The sequence below is a fragment of the Mytilus galloprovincialis genome, chromosome 2 (assembly GCF_965363235.1).
Source record: "Mytilus galloprovincialis chromosome 2, xbMytGall1.hap1.1, whole genome shotgun sequence".
NCBI classification, from domain to species: domain Eukaryota; kingdom Metazoa; phylum Mollusca; class Bivalvia; order Mytilida; family Mytilidae; genus Mytilus; species Mytilus galloprovincialis.
Genome location: NC_134839.1, coordinates 60,436,595 through 60,441,953, shown reverse-complemented (window position 1 = coordinate 60,441,953; position 5,359 = coordinate 60,436,595).

Below are 5,359 nucleotides of genomic sequence, written 5' to 3'. Positions count from 1 at the left end.
GATTGACCTTAGCACGTGTGCACGAGGACGGAAATAGATTCTCGTCACTTGTCGCATGGTGAATTATAATTTATTCGGCAATACTATTTTACAACTTGTTGACTAATTGATAAAATGCATGTGTGTTATGGGTACTATTAAATCTAAAAATAGATATACTGGAAACTAATTAATTCACGTAACAATACTGAATAGAAAAAATCTTATATACACTGTGACTGAAGAATTTACTGTAAATCTATAAACATTTAAACTGGAGAAAAATGTTCACTGATTCAATGTTTTTTTTTGTTTTTGTTTTTGTTTTTTTATGTTGGAGTTAGACAAGTTTACAATGAACTGAATTATACCATGGAAGTTTATATTGACATACGAATAAAAAATAATAATACATGTATCTTTTTAAATAACTCGTGTATGCTACTGCAGATGCGCTTTTTAAATTTTACTTAGGGACATTCATGACGGTGATGCCTGAGTTTCTGACCATGCATGCATTTGTTTGCTTTTATTAATTAATTGTTTTTTTTTTTTTTTTTTTTGCAAACGCACTTTCCGTTTTGAATTTTCCTTGGAGTTCGGTAATTTTATTTTTTCAAAAATTAAAGAAATTAAGTTTCCTCGATGGGCAATTTTCAGGAGATTGTCAAGCTAATAAGACAGCTCTCCACCAGAGACCAAAGCATATTGTGACATATTTTTAATCTACTGTATTTAGCGCAAAGAATTTTTTTGTCAAAGTTAGAGCATGTAGAGGATCGAGCGGCTGACTGATAAATAAATATAATTACGTGACATTAATTTTGAAAACAGTGATACTATTTGTGTACATGAAATGATATGAAGTAAATTAATTTAGTCATTAATCTTTGCACATTTTAATTAAACTTAACCCGTAGTCTTAATTTACAGAGGTGTATCTAAAACAATTTGTCGATCTTTATCACAAAAAATGTTGATATTTATTACTTTGATGAAACATGGCAAAATGTATTTAAAAAAACTCCCACCAACCCAAGTCGCTTCTAAATTTGTACCCCTTGAAAAGAAAATGCTCCTCATCTTCAGTTTGATTTTAAACTGAAAATTGGACTTTTGCCCTTCAGTGGCGGATCCAGGGGGGGGGGGTCCGGGGGTTGGAACCCCCCTTTTTGGCCGATCAATGCATTTGAATGGGAGCATATAGTTGGAACCCCCCCCCCTTTTTTTTAGATGGCTGGATCCGCCACTGCCCTTTTATCGTTTTCAAGGATTCCTTTTATATTGACCATGCAGTCTTTATACATAAACTATATGTTGATTCACTCTCGAAAGATTCAAGATTTCAAGAGTATGGGATTTTTGATATAAACAGCACGTAAATGAATTGTTCACAAAAATAGGTAAAACAAATTAAAAAAATATTCTTCAGTAAAAGTTATGTGCTATTTTGTACACAGTAGATTTTGTGGTGTAAAAACAGACATATTTTTCAATTCCTTTTGATGAATTAATCTCAATTACTCCGCTATATATTAATGCTGTATATGTATATGTATTTACTGTATAATTTGTGTATGTATTTAATCCTATGAGCTGTATATTTGCTTACGGAATAAAGAATTGTTATTATGTTACTACTCAGCTGTTTTACTATATGACAAAAACCTAGTCTGTTACAGGCTTATAATTAGCTTGATAACATTCTTGGAAATAAAGAAGTGGTTGTTAACGAAAGCTGCTCAAATCTCATCAAGTCCGCAGAAAAAAAGGGAATGCAAAAACACGTGAATTGCAGGGGATTTGGGTTGGAGTCTTTTTCAAACATTCGTCTCTGCACTTCGAATGTACACTAGTCAAAGATATGACTGTTCTTAATTCGAAACTTCAACCATTAAAAGTTATATTCAAAATAAACTTGCACTGTGCCTAGAAAAGTACTAAGTGACTAGTCAAAGAAAGACAACTCTAATCATAAAACGTGAAGAAGAAAAAAAAAAAGAGATCTAATCAACGTCAATAAAACAACAAAATAGAGAAATAGTAATAGAAGCTTTAGCAAGTTTTTACATCAAATTGAATAATATATAACTGAATTATGAAAGAAGAATTTGAATAAATATATTTCACCACTGAAATATTGAAGTCCGAGGAATCGTCCTCTTCAATGCATATAATTGGTAATATTGAGGAAAGATATACATATAGAAAACATATGCCATATTCTCAGTTTACAAAATTAGAATTGATAGGAATGATAGTAATAACATGCAGCTGTGAAATTTAGTTACCCGGTATGAAACTAGAGGCTCTCAAGAGCCTGTATCGCTCACCTGACTCTACTTGGGTTTTTGAAGTCCTATAAAAACAGATAAAATTTGACTACAAAGTAACAACACTTGGCCAGCACCTCATAAGGAAAGGACTATTCATGCTATGTTTGATTTCATTCAATTCCTTGGTTCTCTAGAAGAAGACTTTTGTATGCATTTCCCTTAGGGTCCTATGTTAAACTAAGCCCCCCGCTGGCAGCCATCTTGGATGATGGATCGGAGACAAAGTAACAACAGTTGGTCAGCATCTCATAAGGAATATTCATGCAATGTTTGGTTTCATTCCATTCAGTGGTTCTCTAAAAAATGTCATTTGTATGCATTTCCCATAGGGTCCTATGTTAAACTAAGTCCCCCGCTGGCGGCCATCTTGGATGATGGATCGGCTACAAAGTAACAACACTTGGTCAGCACCTCATAAGAAACATTCATGCCATGTTTGGTTTCATTCCATTCAGTGGTTCTCTAGAAGAAGTCATTTGTATGCATTTCCCATAGGGTCCTATGTTAAACTAAGTCCCCGCTGGCGGCCATCTTGGATGATGGATCGGCTACAAAGTAACAACACTTGGTCAGCACCTCATAAGAAACATTCATGCCATGTTTGGTTTCATTCCATTCAGTGGTTCTCTAAAAAATGTCATTTGTATGCATTTCCCATAGGGTCCTATGTTAAACTAAGTCCCCCGCTGGCGGCCATCTTGGATGATGGATCGGCTACAAAGTAACAACACTTGGTCAGCACCTCATAAGAAACATTCATGCCATGTTTGGTTTCATTCCATTTAGTGGTTCTCTAGAAGAAGTCATTTGTATGCATTTCCCATAGGGTCCTATGTTAAACTAAGTCCCCGCTGGCGGCCATCTTGGATGATGGATCGGCTACAAAGTAACAACACTTGGTCAGCACCTCATAAGAAACATTCATGCCATGTTTGGTTTCATTCCATTCAGTGGTTCTCTAGAAGAAGTCATTTGTATGCATTTCCCATAGGGTCCTATGTTAAACTAAGTCCCCCGCTGGCGGCCATCTTGGATGATGGATCGGCTACAAAGTAACAACACTTGGTCAGCACCTCATAAGGAACATTCATGCCATGTGTGGTTTCATTCCATTCAGTGGTTCTCTAGAAGAAGTCATGTGTATGCATTTCCCGTAGGGTCCTATGTTAAACTAAGTCCCCCGCTGGCGGCCATCTTGGATGATGGATCGGAGACAAAGTAACAACACTTGGTCAGCACCTCTTAAGGAACATTCATGCCATGTTTGGTTTCATTCCATTTAGTGGTTCTCTAGAAGAAGTCATTTGTATGCATTTCCCATAGGGTCCTATGTTAAACTAAGTCCCCCTCTGGCGGCCATCTTGGATGATGGATCGGCTACAAAGTAACAACACTTGGTCAACACCTCATAAGGAACATTCATGTCATGTTTGGTTTCATTCCATTCAGTGGTTCTCTAGAAGAAGTCATTTGTATGCATTTCCCATAGGGTCCTATGTTAAACTAAGTCCCCCGATGGCGGCCATCTTGGATGATGGATCGGCTACAAAGTAACAATACTTGGTCAGCACTTCATAAGGAACATTCATGCCATGTTTGGTTTCATTCCATTTAGTGGTTCTCTAGAAGAAGTTCAAAATGTAAAAAGTTAACGATGACGACGACGGACGACGACGACGACGACGGACGACAGACGACGGACGCCAAGTGATGATAAAAGCTCACTTGGCCCTTCGGGCCAGGTGAGCTAAAAAAAAAAAAACTAATTTAATTAGACCGCTACTCTGGTGGGACAAACATTGTACACTTTTTAGAAATTCAACTTTTTTTTTAAAGAAGTGTTCCATGCAATAATTTGAAATACCTTGTTTTTTTTTTTCTGTTTCTGTTGCTGGGGAGAAAGGGAATGGTGTGCAATATACCATTCATATCATCCTTGTATTTATTAAAAAAGAAAAGTAAAATATTGGATTAAGTAAGACATCAGATCATAAAACTTCATGCAGTTTGCAAAGACAGACGTCTGGTAAAATTGAAAAAAAAATATGTTGTGAAGAAGATCGACATTAATAAGGCAACATGCACAGACGGCGCAGGCCTACAAGCAAAACTTGGTATAGGAAAAGTAAATCTGAGATTGTTCCACAGCGGAAAAGGCGTATACACCTGTCTGCTGTTACAGGTGCTTCCCAAATAGACCCAAAAGAAACTCAAGTTACATTGAAGCTTATTTTGGGGTTCAACCAATCTTCCACCGTTTTTTAAATCATGGTCCATTGAAATGCATTTTTCCTAGTTTACATGTTTTTTTGCCATGATGGGTTGAATTATTAGGACCCGATGAAGATGATTGGAAATAGATTTTTGTTTTAATAGTTAAGTTACATGGAAAGTGGAAGAATATTATGTTCACTGAAAGTGGTGCAGCTCTTTAAAAGTATAAACGGCAAGTTTCAATATATTATGTCCCAGGTATATGACTTTCCATACTGCTAAGTATTTTTGGTTAATAAAAGATGTAAATAGTTTCAATAATGTAGACTTTTACTTATATGAAACAGTATGCATTATACCACCGTGTTGTAAAATGTTTGTCCTGTCTGTCATTTCATCCGTAAAAACAACCCATCACAACGACCCAAACGGAACACCACTGGATATATATTTTTAATATTTAGACACAATAACTTTAAATAATTAAGATTAAATGTACAACTGAGATATGATTCAAATTGCATGAATTTTATAAAAGTGGTAATCACACCAATATATTCCTTTTACGTAGTAATCTGAACAAATGTGATTGGCATAACATTTCAAGATAAATTAAATATCAAAGTGTGGCATCAGCAAACATCATCATCATGACAATATTGTTATACCAATGAACTGCATATTCTGGAGTTTTCAAAATCTACTTGCAAAATGAACTGTCAAAAACAGCTCATGATAATTGAAAATCAGTGGTCATTTTTTTTTTTTTATTATTAATTTAATTGTGCTTTATATTTAAAATCCTATGAATTGTCATTAACTAATTATTT